Raw genomic sequence first — 18,824 nt, 5'->3', positions numbered from 1 at the left:
TCAGGTAATGTGAAATCAGTCAGAATTATCTCTTTAGAACATAATCCACTTATCACTTTGGGTGATTTTAATGTAAGGAATCAAGTCGGATCAAGTTTGCTGTATTAGATTTTAAATGAAGAGATAATAACTTCACCGCTCAGAATGTGTTCATAAAAATGTTTTCAAGCACTGTGTTGACACTAAGTATGTGTTTGTATGTGTGCAGCCAAGTGGCACTGTGTGAGTGTGTTTTATAACATAACCCGGGGTGGTACACTTAAGCCATCAATAACAGGCTGAGTCACATGTTCCAAATGCCATAGCCCCGACCTTGGCATATGAAGTCACGTCTCCTCCTCAACGACTCCATGAGATATTTTGAAGTGTGAGTGTGAGGCGGCTTTGTCTCAGGAAAAAGAGGAAGGGGAAAGTTAGGTTCGTGAAAGCAGAGACACTCGAGTCACTTAACCCTCACTTGCTACAGAGCGACTCTCAGGACTTGGAGAAAGGCTATGAATAAAAATTAGGGAATGTTGGACACAGAGGAGCTGCTGAGTCCAAGCAAACAAAGGTTACGCAAAGGCCAACGAAGTCAGGCACAGGTCACTGAGCTGAGTCTGTGCCATCTGCCAGCTGGATTGTGCCTGGTGGTTTGACATTAAAGCTACTCCTCTACACCTGCCCTGACTGGTTACAGAGATGCATTGCCTGAAGAGCTTTTTTCTCAGGTCATGTGTGCTGCATCTATGGAACAGCTCACATGGGACACTGGTGAGAAACAAGCATTGTTCATGCTATAAATGAATCTAGCTGACTCTCCTGCTGTGAAAGGTCTGGGGGATTTAAACTCCTCTGGTGTGGAGACATGAAGGATGGATCATGTAGTCAGTAAAAGTAATGTGCTGTGTCCTGTTGCAGAGCTTTATATTTGCAGGTGAACACACCTGTGAGGGCATTCAGGGCCTCTGAAGAACCAAACAGACTCTAAATCTTGTGTCCTCAGATGCTCCCTGTGTTTTGCAGCATGCAGCAACCTGGTCTTTTTAATAATGGGGCAGTCATTCATAAAAGTGAGAGCAGCCTGAATTATTTTTAGTCTGCTGGCCTACATTTCACACTACCTAAAGGATGACAGCACCCGGAGAGAGGGGACGTGTAATTATTCGGAGGTGGCTGGACCCTTACATCCTCTCATTCTCTCTGTCTCTGTCTCTTTATCCTCTCTCTCTCTCTGAGGGGGACAGGCAGAGGATCCAGCTGCCAGGATATGACAGATCCACAAATCACGGCCTTGGGGGGAACCGAAAGTGGGGTAGAGACAGAAGTCAGAAGCAGGCGGTGAAGAGCTACACGGGGACAATGCTGAATAACAGTTTTTAACAGGATGGGGGATAATTGGAAGCATGTCAGAAACACGTTACACATGGAGGGTTTTCTAACTTCCACAGCGATGAGGCGATGAGCGTAGGAGAAAATGAAAAGTCTAAAAACAGGCGTACAAGATTAAAACAAAGGAGGCAGATTGCTTCTCGGCAAGACAAGACCGCTGCTGGATCCAGTGCTGTAGTTTCTCCTCCCTTTGTCTCCCTCATGTCATCAGTTTCTCTTTTAAAGCCATCTGCTCCCTCTGTTTCTCTTCATTAGGCTCGTCTCCCTCTTTTTAGCTCTCTGTCTCCCTCCCGCAGTAACACCTCTGTCCCAGGTGCCTCTATTTTTTTTTCAAATTTCATTTTCTCTTTACTCATTCCACTGTTTCGTAACCTTCTTTAGATGCAGGGTGTCTGACCAATTAGTGTTATTCCAACGTTTTTTGATCAGTCAACATTTTGACTAAAACTCGATTTAAACACCATACTAGTTAACTCATTAGCCACATTCACGCAATATCTAATAGTAGCTTATAACTACTTGTCGCAGGGGTCTCTCAAACTTGAAGCCACAGATACATCCCACCACTTAATGTCAAATTATAGCTAAATTTGGCGCACTGTGTTCATGGCTGGGCCTGCTGTGACCAGGGAAGAAATATCCGATTTCTGAGTTGACCCTGAATGCAACACAACCACCATGCAAAGTCAAACTGAAACTCAATTGCAGGGCAAGACAAAAGGTCCAGACTTAGTGATATCCATCTTCATCTGCCACCTCCTTAAAGCAAATGTGGCCAAGCTGTGTGAGAAGAGGCTCTCTCAGGTGTCAGTACAGGTGTTCAAACTTGATTTAGCAACTTTCGCTTAAGTCGTTGTCAGATGGATAGGCTCGGTGAAGCATCAGCTGAGAGTTAGCTTCACAATTAAAATGGTATAATGCCAGAATTAGCTGCTGTCTTAGAGTAACTAAGATGTTAGCACTCGTGACATGGCTAATGCCTCTGCGTATTTTAAATGCTAACTAACAAAGAGGCAGTAAAAGGAAGATGAGGATTATTTGGGCTTCGAGATAACTTCCAACCTGGTAAAAAGACAAACAACAGTTGACCACTAGCTGAAGTCCAACAGCGAACTTTACTTAGCGTTAGCAACTTTCTAGCTGAGTGTTACCAACAAATTAGCTGAATGATAACACAGCCATTTCCCAAAACGTTAGAAACGTTGTTTTCTTGTTAGCAAATCAGTTGGCCACACAAAAACCCATCAATTGATCTAAACCTCTTTGGTAGAAAGTAAAATATGTCTCACACTACATTAAAACATTGCTGATACTCCAAATCCTATGCCTAAGTCTGCAGATAATTGCTAATATAAGCCTTCATCCACCTGTTAGCTCATTTTGTAGCAACCTAAAAAGTAGACTGATGCTAAAACTAGCGTGCTTTGCTGTAGGACAAAGAAAATGTAAAGTTAGCTTTGCTACAGAGTGGTTGAACACTTAAAATTAGCTGTTGTTGGTTGTTGTTAGCATGCTGGTAGCTATGAGTTATCCAAGTTTAAACTGGCTCTCCCCAAAATGCTGTTTTACATTAAAATGTGGATGTTCTCCACCTTGTACTTCATTTATCTGTGAGCAGTGATAGGATCATTATTAACCTGTAATAGCCTGCAGCAGTACAACATGGCAGCACTGTTTGAGCCCCATCTGTATTAGCATTCTGTGCAGGTCATGCTAACGATGCATCTCCCCTCCCCACCTTTATAATCAAGCCCCTCTCAGGTGGCCTCTGCCACCCCGACCATGTTAATCAGGTATCGCCCAGAGAGAAGCAAGATGGAGGCAAAAACAGGGAGTCTGGGAGGAGGCGGTGGTAGTGGGATGGAAGGTGATTTGAAGGTCAAACACAGACATGCACGTGCACACAAACACAGTCTGTCTGAGCTGGGGTCTGTAGGGCATCAATCTCTGTTAGACATGCTGGGTGGGCACACTAGCAAGAGATTCACGCTTTAGGAAACACTGAGAGGAGCCGCTCCTCGATCTGACAGGACAAAGGGACAGAGGGAAAGAATAAGCTCAGTATGTGTGTGCGTTTGTGTGTGTGTTTGTGAATGACCATGCAGGTTGTGCGTGTTTGTGTGCGATCCTCTGGGGCAGTCAACGTGACCGAGGTGTTTTGCTTTTACAGGATGTGGCAGAGGAGTAAAACCCGATGAGTTCATTCAGGTGAAAAGTGTTTCTCACACCAGGAGCCGTTTGCTTTCTCTTTTGTTTGGACAGGAGAGCTGTCGTGTTCCCATGTTGGTAATTCTCTACGTCTGAATCTCCTGCTTAATCATACATTTAGCAGCTAAGCTGTCGACAGCAAAACCCGCAAAAATCTCTTCCTGGTGATTTCTCATGATGGGCATTTACTCATCTTTAGTCTCAGAAAGACAACACATCTTCAATCTGAGATGTCAGAAAAAGAATACTCCAGATGTTGCACTAAAATTTCATTCCTGCACTGATATGAGCATGTGTGTTGATCCCCCATGAAAACGACAGCACCAACACATCCCTTTTTCCTCTTTTGTATTCATTTCTTGTAGTCTGTACAAACAAACTTAGAATATTTAAGCCATCTAGTCTCTGGATGCAATAATTTTCTGACTTCTTGCTGCATTAAAAGATTAAGCAGAGAACTCTCACATGAAGGATTCCTTTTATTGAGCACTGTTAAAAAAAGATCTGCAGGCCGAAGATCTTCATAGAAACAGAGACGACAGAGAGACAATCTGCTGTTCCTGTCTTTACACGCCTGTGTTTTTTATTCTTCTGCATTTTTTTGTGATGCACTTTGTAACTTTGCTCAGAAAGGTGCTATATAAAGTTTATTATTATTATAAAACTGCAGAGTGTGGAGTGGGAGTGGGTTGTTAACCATCGGTGCTGACTTACTCAGACTCTGAGCTGTGTTTGTCATTGCTTATATACTTGCATAACTGTTGGTATATAAACTTGGAAGAGGCGTCTCACTGTACATCAGTGATGCCAAAATACCTCCTGTGATGGAGCAGTGATGTCTTGGACATTTAGAGATGGGAAACATCTCACACATTATTGGAAAGCTCATTGACTCTCACGTTAGTGTTTCTTTATATTCAGTAAAGCCAGCACTGTAAGAGCTGAGACACCAACAAGATGTTTTACACAGTTGTTACAGGATCATGTTTTCTCATCGTGTGTCACTTGCTTTTTTTTAAACACGCTGTAAAGATTTAAGATCCCCTGTCAGAAGTCAGGCATTAGGATTTTAACATTCCAAAATTAGACCAGATCTTGGTGCTTGGTCTGTTAGGTACAACAACTCTTTATTCCCCCTGCCCTTCAGAGGGTGAATGCTGCGGGAACAAGCAGTACAGACGCAGGATAAATGCTGGGATGGAGGCTGTACTCTGATGGTTTCCTCTGTGGAGAGTTTAAAAAGCTTTTTCGCATGATTTAACTACAAAGTGCGCTCATAAAGAGATGCAGAGCACGAACCTGTCCCCCTTCTTTTGTTACCTACATGGGTGTAATTCAGAGAGGCTATACAAGCCTCTCTCCCCTCCATAGGTTTGCACTTAATATTCCTGATGGGTCGCCCCGCTCCAAGTGTTGCAATGGGAGCTGTTGAGTGAAGGACAGCGCCGGCTGGCTGCTGGTTTTATGGTTCTGCGTGAAGTCAGTGAGCTGAGCAACAATTCCTCCTCCAACATCACCACCGCTGCTGCTGCTGCCTGGAGAATACGGATGAGATCATTCCCACACAAAGGCTCAGCCACGCAAACAAAGGGCTCAGACGCACCTGTGTGTCAGTGTGTGTGTGTGTGTGTGTGTGTGTGTGTAAGTGTGTGTGTGTGTGTGTGTGTGTGTGTTTGTGTAGACACACACAGAAACACACTTTCAGAAGGGAATCAAAATGATGAAGTTTGTGTCAAGTGGTTAGAGAAAGAAAAAGGCCATGTCTAACACAATGAAGGATTCTTTTTTTGCTGTACTCAATTGCTCACCTTCAAATGTGTGTGTGTGTGTGAGTGTGTGTGTGCAGAGACGGAAAAAACACGAAGAGTGTGAGAGCTACAGATTACAGAAACAATACTTAACATGATTATTTCACCGGTGAATATCGTCCCTTTTGTTTATGGTGCTTTTGCAACCAGCCTCAAGTGGACACTCAAGGAACTGCAGCTTTTAACATTTTCTGCATTGGCTTCATATTTTGAAACCAGAGGGTGCTGCTAAGTCTACCGAGTAGGGGTGGGAGAATCATTCAAAAATCGAAATTTCAGGATTTTTTGTTTGACAATATCAAAATTGGGATTCTTTGTCAAAAAAAAACAATTTTCTTTTCAAATTCAAATTCTTCATTTCAGTCTTTGTTAATAAACTAGGTTGGAAAAAAGTTACCACTTTTCCCCAGCAGAGGGTGAAACGTTTCTCTCTTAATCATGTGATGTGCATTTTATGGGAAAATATGGCTCCTGACATAGTCTGTTGACATTATCATCAATATTTAACTTTTTCACACAGTCTGGTGTTACAAAGAAAACTTAAAATCGCAAAACTGTAAATATCCAAAAATCACAATATTAATTGAATCGGCACCCCAAATATCATAATAGAATCAAATCGTGAGAATAGCAAATCGTCCCAGCCCTACTACGAAGTATACTTGCTTTAAAAGACTGGATAATAGGTGATGCTGAATAAGATGGGTACATATTAGGCATTCATGTGTGTGTGTTAGAGTATGTGTGTGTGTGTAAAAATACTTTGCTGTGGTTCAGTAATTGAGGAGCTCCTCACTAACAAGTGGAGGAGAACTTGACTCAGAACCACACTTACACAAACGATTGTGTCTCTCTGTCATCTACAATTAGGCATCAAATTACATCACAAGAGAGAGGGACCACTTCAGGAGCTTACACAATGTTCACAAACACACACACACACACACACACACACACACACACACACACACACACACACACACACACACACACACACACACACACACACACACACACACACACACACACACTCACAAAATCCTGTGTATCACTGTCTCTTCTTTCTTTTTCTACCTTCTCTTCTTTTTTTAACATCTTCTTTACATTCTCTCTGAACTGTTTCCTAATTTTTTCTTCTCTAACTGGAGACTTAAATTATAAGGACACTTCATCTCATCCCCTCCTTTTGTCTTTTTGCTTTTCTTCTCTTCCCCCGCCTCCTGTTCCCACCCTCTAAGTCATCCAAGCTCTCTCGTCTTTTTCTTCTTTATCTCTCCACCCTTTCATCCTTTATTGCATTTCTTTGGCTGCATCAAAGGTCTGTTCGCTAATATTTCAAACAGAAACTAATATGCACACCCCCTGCCCTTTCTTCCTGTCTGCATGCATACATAAATAATTAAGTCAATTTTCCATACTCTTCTTTTGCACAACCTGGCAAAGACTCAAAGGTGGCGGTGAGCGTCCATATGTTGTGTTTACTCTGATGTTAGAAGCGCTATGTGAATCTTGGTCACTATTCCGTTATCGTGTAGATAGTTATCATGATTTTTTTGTTTCTGCCTTTAAGGAGTTGAAAACAGTTGCAGTGAGGAAGCGAGTTTGTCATTCATCATCTTTCTGTTTCGGCAGCAGCTCGTTGTTTCTCAGAGAGCAGAAAATGACATGATAAAAACATTTAGAAAACATTTTGGTTTATCAACACTGTCAGGAAATTACTCCCAAGTGCACAGAGGTTTTTCATCTGTTTCCATAAACTATGACTGCTTGTATGATAACAGCAAAGCGAACCTATAATGATGTAGAAACTTTTCAGTGCCGTTTGAAGGCTGAATGAACGTAACATGTGACTTTTAAAATGTTTGACCCTTCTGCAGCAGCCTGCGAGGTGATTTGTGAGCATTAAGTAAAGCTCCAGGGGCTGCTCGGCCTTTGAGACGACAGAGTGTGTTCTGCCTCTAAACTCGGCCTCATGACTTTAATAATTCACCACTTCTCCAGGTACAGGAGGGCGAGTGTACCTGTAGTGACTAACACCTTTTAAACTCGCACAGAGTGCTGACTGTTTAAATCTCTCTGCCCGTCACATTAGGTTAAAATGACCAGAGCTACCACCTGAAGAAAGGCAGAGAGGAAGAAGAGAGCAAGCTGTGATGAGAATTAAAAGTTTCTAGCAGTCTTTAAAATCTCTCTTCTTTAAGGATTTCTCAGAGATTCAGAACAAACACTCATCTGTCAAGATAAGTTTCATAAAAGGTGTATTTTTAGAAAGTTTGTCAAGGACGTCATGTTCCTGATGATGTTTCATCAGTTCTGCAGAAAGTTTTAGCACTTCTCTTAAAACCTTTAATGTGTTTGATGTTGATGTCTTCAAGTCCCCTTTACCAGTTGGTGTTGGTTTTGCTTGAATTGCATTAAAAATGCTTTTTAACCATCAAACACACAAAGTCTACATCAAAGGGCAACATTTGACGCCCTGTGAAAAGAAGTGGTGCAAAACTCTGAGTGAAGCAATGAAGACAACAGCACCAATTTTTTATGCTGCATAACGTGAAAAACTGCAGGTCAAAGGGCATGAAGCGGAGCACAAAGCAACACATTAAGTAGTTCATTAAGCAGTTCATTAAGCAGCAGGAAGTTAATTAAGAAGGGTAAAGGCAACTAAAAAAAGTGCATAAAGCAACACCACAAAGTGCATGAAGCAGTGTGGTGAGTAGGGATTGGTATTGTTTAGAACCTGACAACTCGATTCGATTTGATCTTGATTCAAATGCTTTAGTGTTGATAAAAAAAACTCAAAACGCACAAATAATTAGAGCTTTTGTTGACAATTTTTAAGAATGGCCTCCTTCAATACAATGCAAATAACATGAGCAGTGCCCCTCACTGGCCAGGAGGCGAATTAATTCAGAGGACTGGCCAAATCAATATTAAGTTGGGTAGGGATATATTGGCATTAGTGATGCACTGATACTGATCAGTGGTATCGGTTATTGGTGTATAGGGTTGGGTACCGAATCAGGTACTTTTATGGGTACTGACCGAATTATGTCAAACGTACCAGGTACCAATTCACGTAAAACCAAAAGGTACCATGTTTAGGTACCTAAATGCATCCTTGTGACTGTGAGGGAGTGGAAGAGAAGGCGACTTTCCATACTGGACATGAACACAGCATTGCAAGGTTATACACTGAAGAACAAGTATTTTATATTAGAAAAAAAAGTTTTATTATTAATTAAATTGATATTTTTTACTACATAAAAAGTAACAAAATTGGGACCGTGGAGTACAGGGTCTGATTGCCGGGTACCAGGCATCGGTACCGTATCGTTTCAAATGTGAAGGTACCCATCCCTATTGGTGTATTGGTGCCCCTCAGGGCTGGATTGGTATCAGAGGGAAGAGATCCATTTTGCTGATCCAGGCAACCAGCTTGATGCCTTTTTTTTCTTTGCCAGTGCTCTTTGCAACTCAATTTGAAATGTTACCTCTGATGCACTTATTTTTTTGCCTTTTATCCAAAACATTACCAGCTTTATCCCGCAGTAGGGCATGCAGGTTATTATTTAACACTGGAATCGGATCAGTATTGGTATCGTTCGATACCGACACCAAAGCCCAGGTATTGGTATTGGTATCGGAACCCTAAAAATTGGATTGGTGTATCCCTAATTGGGATGATCAAATAATCACTATTTTTACCAACCCTTAGTATTGAGATATGTGAAAAAGTGCATGAAGACACAAAAAAAGTGCATTTAGCTGTTTATGAAGCAATATGAAAAAGTGCATGAAGCAGAGTACAGTAGGAAAAGCTGCATATAGTAGCAGCAGAAGCAGTGCGTCAAGTGTTTTACTTTCACTTATTTCTAATTTAAACACAGGTTTACCTTCCCAGTAATGAGCACTTTGGACTCATTGGTCTTGCGCTGAGGTATGGCTACGGTGCAATATTTCCCTTCCTATTTAAAGGGCGCAACATCAGTGAGGAAAGGTTTTGTACGTGGGCAGGTTTACACCACACTTCAACTTCTGCTTAACAGAAAAACACACAGCAGCAGCTGCTCCTCACTTAAATATCAGTGCATTTCCTGACACAGTCAAATGGAATTGTTGATGTGACGGAGGACTGAAAGATCTGAGGACACACTCACAGCTTCCTTCCTCCCACACAGAGTTTTCTGCTTGGGCCTTGCACAGATCAAAAGGATTAAACCACATTTGCAAGAGTCCAATGTGTTAAGACAGAATCAAGAAAGACTGAGAAGAAAGTCTGTTTTTGAAAGATAAAAACTGACCTTTTTTAGAAGCTCATTAAACTGACCGGTAATGTTACGGTTTTAGTTAGCTACAGCTGGTTGGTGTAAAGGGACCTCTGTGAACAAACCCACAGATCGGGGAACTTAAAAAGGACTTGATTTCGTTCAAAGTCCAAGTTGGCTGAATGAACAAAAGGTTGCTGATTGTTCATTAGTAAAGAGAAAGAAACAATCCTTTATCTGAGCTCCAACTGATCTGAAGTCTTAAGAATGTGAGATTTCTTTTTTCATAAAAGATTAATTCAGGAAAATTAGCTCAATGTGCACGACCCAGATTGAGTCCCTGTTGCATAACACGGCTTTCTTTACCTCTCCAAAATTCTGCAGCTGTTAGAGAGGGAGCTGCAGATGATTATGCAACACACACACACACATACACACACACTCACCACACACACAGGCTGACACAAACAAATCGCACATGTACCACTGCACCCACAGAAAGACAATAGAAATGAGACAAAATCGCTCCCAAACACGAGCGAGTGAATTTTAGATGACCGTGCAGCGCTTTACCTCTTTTGAATAATTGAATCCTCTGAAGTTAAGAAGCGGTGGCCAGGGGTTTGCTTTGTTGTTCCTTCAAGAACAATTAGAAAGAGGAAAGGAGGACGGGGGGAGGAAAGAGAGTGAGTCATAGTGACTTTGCGGGGGGCAAGTGGAACTTCAGATCCCCAGTTAAGGAAGCTCTTTGCAGATAATGAAACAGAAATCATGGAATGAAAAGATTCACTCAAAGTTACATAACACACACACAGGCACAGGGAATAAACACATACACACTGATGCACCAAAGAAAAGGAGCAGTTAATTATCACATACAATGTTGTTGCACATTTTTGAAGCTCTAACTACTGTAGAAACAAGTGAGTAAAGGTTGTAAAAATTAATAAAAAAGGAAGAAGAGGACAGGACCAAACTATTTTCTGTGGTTTGCAGTGTAATTGGGGTATTTCTGCATGTTTTTGAGGCTTCTTTTAGTACAAAAATGTCCAATAAAGTCAGAGAAATGACGGGAGCGCAGGAAGCTATTAAGGCTAATGACGCTGTCCATGGTGCTGAAAACAGCTGCAGTGTATGAAGATAATAGGGAAACTAGTAGCTTCTTTCTGTCCTCTTTTCCCTCTTTTAACAGTCTGTTTTATGTCTCAGTATCTGTCACTCTGTCTTCGCTATCACCCCTCTACATCTGCTATCACTCCTTCTATCTGTGACTGCATTATTTATGACACACGATTAGCAACATTTGCAGAGACGACAGTCATCCGTCTTCTCTGCTGAGCTTATCTGACTTCATTTAGGATAGTGAGGAACTTGATCAGTACAAAGGACAAAATAAGTAAGAGATGTGTGGCTGTGACAAGATATAGAGGATTTTCCTTTTGTGTGATGAAAACAGTTTAATATAAATACAAACAGTAGAGGCCAAAATTGTGAAAAACCCTAGTAGATATGAAAATGTTGACATTTTATCTATTGGTTTGTCCACCTTTCGCAGCAATGACAGCAGCACATGTCTCTAGCATAGCGTCAATATATGTTAGCACATGCCTTCTGCAACTCAAACTAAAGACTTTCCTTTGAATTTACAATAGGTATGTCCAGTTTTCCAGCTTGTCCAGATTTGCTGAATGGGTTTCAGGTCTGGGCTTGAGGAGGCCAATCCATCAGATTCAATGTTCCTTTAAAAAAAAAGACCTGCATCTTCTTAGCATGGCTCTATTCTAATAAAATTAGCTGAAACCTCTTGAATATACTGTGTTCTAATAATTTTGACCGCTCCCGTATGAACTCAGACCATTAGTGTGTATAATAGAATGACGTGTTTGCAGCTTGTTGTGACCCTAAGAGTCAATAAATGTATGCTTAAGCATTGATCAACAATATGTTTACTGTTTACAGTCTGCAGAGCTGATCAATGAGCTCAATGATAAATCCTCACCCACTTACAATGTGCGTTTACTACATCAGTGGAGTTTCTGGTCGCAATTTGACAGACCTTATCACCAAAACAGTATGGGTATGATTATAAAAATTAAATGCTAACTCAGCCAAACTTGAAATAAACCTTGTAGGAGTTGAAGAGGCAGCGTTGTGGCCTTTAGCCTCCTCGCTTATCAGTTCCTCCCGTGAATTTCTCTGTAGAAAAAGTAGGTTTTACAAGAGATCAACAGATTTTATTGCGTTCATAAGTTAATAAATATGACATTAGTCAATGGATCTGGATATCTCTGGATGTAAACAAATCTTTGCACACGATATAAGGTCTGGCCTCTTAGGCATAATGTAAAGAATCAACAAGGGTAGTGTTAAGCATTAAGGCAGGAACCAGTTTGATACCCATCCCTAGTTAAGCAAAATTTGTATTCTTGATCTTGTCAAATGCTGCATTTTTAAACACTTTCTCTTTGGATCACCTGCAATACTTAATGCAATTTAAAAATCAAATGCACTTTAGATCACAATTACTTAAGAGTTAAAAGGGAGAGACACTGTCCATCCCCATCTTTCTCACTAGACTAGAATATTTGTCTAGCCCCCTCCATGTTTATGTCTGTGCATAGACACAAAGCAGTCTGCGGCTGTATGGAAAGTGTTGACAGGAAGTTCAAAGTTCAGTGCATCCAATGCGGGCACTAAAGGCAGATAATGACACTTGTCCTGGGACAAACCCTCATTTACCCTGCATAGTGTATGTGTGGTCGGGTCACAGAGAGGAGGGGCCGATGACAGAGCGACTCCCTCATTGGATTCAGTGTACTGAAATGACTCCATTTAGTGCATTTAACAAGAGGAGAATGAAACTACGAGAGACACTCAGAACAAGGAGGCAAACTGCGTGTGTGTGTGTGCAGCAACTCTTTCTAGTCATTTCATCACTCTTGTTATGTTCATGTTCACATCACAAAGTTCAAAACTCTGTCTCTGCTCTGCTGTCACTTAAGACAGGCAACCAGACAAAGCTAAATGTGTTGCATCACAACCAGAGACTGTATGAAAAATGTACGAAGCCAGTGTGGAGTCACTCTGCGGTTTGTGGGCTGCCTCTTTGAACCCTGAATTTGGCATTTGGCTACTACACTGGAAATGACCGTATTTGGACAAAAGCGGTTAATGCTGAAGAGATAGGAGAAGTTGCTAAACATCAACTTTTTAAAGTATCCTGATTGGTACCACAACAGAAGGTGGCTCTGTTTTTTTTTCTGGTACCATTAAGCACACATATATCATCCTGCTCATGGTCTCCTTCAGCCCAATGAGACAACATAACTCAAAACTAACTTATGGATCTCAATGAAATTTTCAGGAAATGTTAAAAATGGGAAAAGGAAGAAGTGATTACATTTTGGAGGTGATCTGGATCACCGTCCGGATCCAGGACTTTTAAAAGAATTCTTTATCATTGTGAGATAGGGCTATTTTCACCATTTGTGTATATAACTCCATGATAAATGGTCGAATTGCTTTGCAAAACAATACAAGACAAGGTCACCATAATTTCTGACAGGTGTAAAAGTACTATCCAGATCCTGGCAATATTCTGGATACTAAGATCAGGAATATGAAATGTGTACTGGGTCATCATAATTTTCAACACTGTCAGGTAACAAATTATTGCACAAATCTGCAACTAACACCAAATTGTAGCAGACAGTCTGCTGAAAGGGAGTATAACATTAAAGTAGGACTAAAGTGTTGCATGACAATCACAATATGCTTGGCGAAAGTCTGCATTCTGTGAGTGCTTTTCTAGTTTTAGATAGAAATTATGGTGGAAAAAAAACAGATAGGGCTGTACGGTGGCGCAATGGTTAGCGCTGAAGCCTCACAGCAAGAGGGTCACCGGTTTAAATGCCCACCTTGGCTGGTTGATGCTCCCTCTGTGTGGAGTTTGCATGTTCCCCCAGTGCATGCGTGGTTTCTCCCCAGGTACTACGGCTTCCTCCCACAATCCAAAAACAGAACTGAACAGGATAGCGGTATAGAAAATGAATGAATGAGAAAACAGATAGAGAACATCAGAAATAAAAGAAATAATGGGTGAAAAAGCTGCCCATACGTTTTTTTTTTAATAACTGTCTGGCCAAATAACAGCCTCACACTTTTACTAACAGAGGATAAAAAAATAAACACAGAGGAAAAACAGGTGAGTGAAGAAGAAGGAAGAGGAGGCAGAGAGAAGAAGACAGTTACATGGGCTGGCAGAAACATGTGACTAACAAGTAACAGGGAGAAATGTATGTGATATGAAAAAGAGCAGAGGCAGGATGGGAAAGACACAGAAGGAGACGAGGGAGAGACGAGGGGGAGAGAAAGAGTACAGCGACTCAGCATCTGCTCGTTCTCTGTGGATGTGTTGTTCGCGTGATTCAGAGGGACCACAGCACTTCAGCACACCTCAAACAAATGTTTGCATGTTTTTATCCCAGCACAGGTTTTAATGAAGGGGGCCCATATGCCACACACATGCCACCTTCTGAGAGTTTCACATGCGAAGAACATGCTGTTCTCTGACACAAACCTGGTGAAGTTTGTGCTTCACTCAGTCAAATCACAGTAAAACTAAATTAAATTTTTAGTCACTGAGCACAAGTAGGTGATGCGATTTTATGTTTAAGGTAAAAGAGCTTGTCATAAAAAAATGACCTGTGGCTGAATCCTCCTGAATAAATCCTTCATATTTGGTTTGAATAATAGTCTTCAAAGTTCTGAGATGATGAGACTAAGCCTCTCCTTCCCTCACACGCTTACATAAAATGATTTGACATGTACACCACTTGCCTGTTCATGCAGTTAGCCCTGCGGTAGCATGAAAGCTTTTATTTTAGCCTGCGTGTGTCAGCCTGGAGGACTCACACTTGTGTCCCTGTTAGTTAAATGCAGTATTTATTCAACAACAGAGGACCCCCCTGCTCTTCTCCTTCCCCGCTACCCACACCATGCCATCTGTCTTGAATCTATTCCCCTTTTTCTCTTTCCATCTCTCTATCTGTGTGTGAGTGTGTGTGTGTGACAGTAGTCATGTCAGAGTAAGGCTGGCTGAAGCACTTGCAGCAGTCTGCCTCTTTGATGTTGAGCCCTGTTGAATTAGGCCATCACCCAGCGGTGCTCTGCTGCCTGCCTGCACACACAGAACACAAATACAAAAACAAATGCGCGCTGCTTGGAAAGATGCACATACAACACAAAGTATTCATGCTGCTCACACTGAAGTCGTTGATGCACACATTCATCGTGCAGGTCATGTGGCACCTTAATAATTTGCTTCCTCTTCTGTGAATAGCATTCATACTCTGTAAGTCCTCATTTCCTTCAGTGTGTCTCTTTAATAAACATAGATTTGAATTCTTATGAGTGCTTCTTCTCAGGGGCCTTTATAGTATAGTGCTTCAAAGTGCACGCACACACTCATGAACACACTGAAATGTAGGACATTCAGCGAGAATTTATTCAAGAATACAGAATACAGGGAGGAATTTATTCCCTTTCAATCTGCTCTCCCTCGCTCCAACAATATGGTGGTATGAATAGTGCCAAAGTGACTAAGGCAGGCGGGAGGGAAGCCTCCTGAATTACACATAGAATCAGGCTGCTGACCTGACATTTTATCTAATGAGCATGCAGTCTGAATATGTTCTCATTAATGAGGTGAAAATCCCAGAAATGATTAAACAAAAGTAACTTTCCAGAATCCTGAAAAAATCACTTTATCGAGTGAGGTTATCATTTAAGAAATGATGCATCAAACAAAAATCTTCCTTGAACACTAAAACTTCAGTTTTTAATACTGTAGTAATAATCAGGGATCTTCAATACCGCATTTTTCACACCGATAATAGTACAAGTCCTCCCCAATACTGAGTACAGATACCAGTAGTGCTTTCGGTTCAGTTAAAAGTGAAAGATCATTTTGAACAAAGGCAGCATAGTCACTGACATTTAGTCCAAAATAAGTCACAAATAACGCTATCTGAGTTTATTATTTGTTTTTAATGAATTAACAAAAGTGAAAAATAAAACTAACAACTGTCAGAGAGAATTTTTAAAGTAAACACGAGTGTAAAATAAATAGTTTAACTATTAACTCTCCCTGGTTGATTCATATTGTCTGAACACGACCTGACGTGTGTAAAACGGCAGCAATTTAGCGCTAACTACTGGCAAGGAGGACTAACTTGACATGAGAGTTTTTTGCCTTGAGTATTGGCTGTCGGAATTGGCAGCCTTCATGAGTACCCGAAACCTTGAAATAAGACCAGTATCAGCTCAATATTGCTACTAATAATAGGTACTCAGCCATCCCTATTAATAATGAATTAAATATCTATGTCACGTAAAAAAGTATTATTAATTTTACAAGTTTTAAACCACTGTCCACTGGTGGCAGATTTTTTTTATACAAACCAAAGCAGCGTCAGTATCTCCAGCTCTGTGTTTTAAACAAAACAAAGCTGTTTTTCAGTCACTGGACTTGAGTTAAACCACCACTGCAGTTCCTCAATATCCCTTCCTCGCAGTATTAGGAATAACATAAGTGATTTTGATTGGCTAAAGGTGGAGCACAATTCCATGGTAGGTCAATCAGTTCTAGTCTTCAGGTACGTGGGTAGTGTTGTTACAAACTTTAACGCACCACAAAAATGCCTAATTCTTTTACTTATTTAAAGGTTTTTCAAAAAAGTAATATGAAATCACTTTTCCTGGTAACTAATTACATTTATGAAAGGGTAATTGCTTTACTAATTCAATCACCTTTTTTAAAGTAACATAAAAATGACACATCTTTTTTTAAAGTAATTTACCCAACACTGCTTCTTTATCACCTGCCAAAGAAAATTAAGAAGGTACTTAAATTCTGATCTCTTGTAAACTTTGACAGTAAAGGAGATCAAGGTTCATATAAAGATGAAACTAGCCACACTTTTTTTATTTATTCCAAGTCTAGTGTCTGGTTCTAATGCCATGACACAACTTCTGACAGTTGTTGCTCAGAAATTCAGGTCATGTGCACTACCAACAAGAAAAACGCTGCCAGTGGACACAGGTCCTTATAAAATGTATAAGCCTCCTTTACCACCACATTTATTTATTTATTTTTTTGTGAAGCTACCAAGCTAGCTTGTTCTATACTCCTTAACTGTTGGATTGACTGTGGGGAAGATCTAAAAATAATATTGGTTGAATAATATGAAAAGAATAACCCAAGCGTTTGTGTCCAAGACATTCCTAATGCCACCCACACTTTCTTAACATGATGCTTTTAAGTACAGTGTAGCCTGATGTTCCAGATTTTTAATCAAAGAGAAAAATAGATCAAATGGTGTGCACATTACTACATTATTTTCTCTGGATGTCTCTCCCTCTCTCTCTCTCTCTTGGCTCTCTGGTGGCCAGGAACAGCCCCGTGGTCAAACTGGAGACCAGCCAGGGATCTTTCCATCAATTAGTTGATTTTTTTTTCCCCCTGCTGGCATCTCTGCCTTCAACTCTCACTCCCTCTATCTTTCTGTTTTTCACTCCATCTCTCTCTGAGTCTGCCTCATTATTTCCACTGTTGTTGGCTCACTAGAAGAAAGCTTGAGAACACTGCATTCGAATATAGGACACTTAAAGAGCAAGCTTTTTTCTTCCAATGTTAAGTAACCACTTGAAAGATTCTTCTAAAACCCTGGGCAGTTTGGGATGTTTTGTTTATTATTCTCACCTTCAAACTTTTATTTTATGAGGCCTTGAGAAAAGATTTGGTGTGGAAAGCAGGTGGTAACAGCAGCTCACATAAGACCACAGCAACCTCTATTTTACACACACATTAAATTACAACACACAGTTGTGCCTCTCCGTGGTCCCCGTCGCACACAGCGTGACATCACTGCATATCAATTACACGGGGAAGTGAAGTTCTATTTCTAATTCAATCACTCGGTGCTGCTGCCACATCTCTTGCTCTCCTGTTTCCCCCTCGCTTCCTTCCCAGTGATGCGTCTCAGTCATTGCGGGGTTGGTGGCAACGGGTGGCGAGTTAGAGTGCTTGTTTATGCATGTGTGGGCATGTAGGTGTAAGAGAAAGAAAGAAAGAAAGAAAGAAAGAAAGAAAGAAAGAAAGAAAGAAAGAAAGAAAGAAAGAAAGAAAGAAAGAAAGAAATAGTTCAACCCTGTTGGATGTCATCTAAAACTTTTTTAAGTGTAATGACTGTTAAAAAGTGTGACTACCTGTTTAAGGGGATTCTAGGTTCAAGATACAATATGACATATTTCAAACATTAGTAACATTGGTTTGATAGAAGCTACCCTCTTTATTTGTAGCAATATCATCATTGCCCTTGTCTTGAATAACTACAGAATACTAGAAAAGCACTCAGAGAGCGCTGACCTCCGCCAAGCATATTGTGATTGTTACGCAACACTTTAGTCCTACTTTAATGTTATACCCCCTTTCAGCAGACTGTCTGCTACAATTCAGTGTTAGTTGCAGGTTTGTACAATAATTTGTTACCTGACAGTGTTGAAAATTATGACGACCAAGAACACATTTTATATTCTGGATCTCAGTGTCCAGAATATTGCCAGGATCAGGATCCTACTTTTACATCTGTCATCAAATTATGGTGACCTTGTCTTGTATTGTTTTGCAAAACAATTCGACCATTTATCATGGAGTTATGTACACGTATAGTGAAAACGGCCCTATCTCACACTCTCAACAGCTAATGATAGCATCTTACCATTTACTAACTACAATGACCACAGTTAAGAGACTCAGTCTCATATACTTTTGATGCTGTGGTATAAAAATGTTCCTAGCTAACATCAAGCTGGCTAACTGTTTCACTCTCGGCAAACTTAACAGTAGCACCTAGCACCTCGCATCTATCCATCAGCTCAGCTGTGACTGCATTCAGTAGTATTTGTAATTTACAGGCAATGCTTCAATTTCTTGCCAACATGATTTTAACAACTAGTTCAGGGAGAGAGTAAGTGCTAACAAAGAAATGGCTAACAAATGGCTTTTTTACACACAAAATTGGATGCAAACAAAGGGTATTTGTACTCCCTAGTGTAGTAGTGTGTATACTCCCTGGTGTGTACTTTCTAGCTTGCAGTGCTAGCTAGTTAC

General features: G+C 40.7%; 1 protein-coding gene across 2 annotated transcripts in view; it reads left to right on the top strand.

Annotated features, from left to right (window-relative positions):
* The window catches only part of LOC141809464 (protein shisa-8), an 88,354-nt gene that overhangs the window by 56,612 nt on the left and 12,918 nt on the right, over window positions 1–18,824 (top strand). The gene's annotated exons all lie outside the window — the stretch shown is intronic.

The sequence above is a fragment of the Halichoeres trimaculatus genome, unplaced genomic scaffold (genome assembly GCF_033239565.1).
Source record: "Halichoeres trimaculatus isolate MK-OKI-2021-1 unplaced genomic scaffold, fHalTri1.1 fHalTri1_scaffold_20, whole genome shotgun sequence".
NCBI classification, from domain to species: domain Eukaryota; kingdom Metazoa; phylum Chordata; class Actinopteri; order Labriformes; family Labridae; genus Halichoeres; species Halichoeres trimaculatus.
The sequence above is the reverse complement of the archived record's forward strand: the minus strand, read 5'-3'. Positions and strand labels throughout refer to the sequence as shown.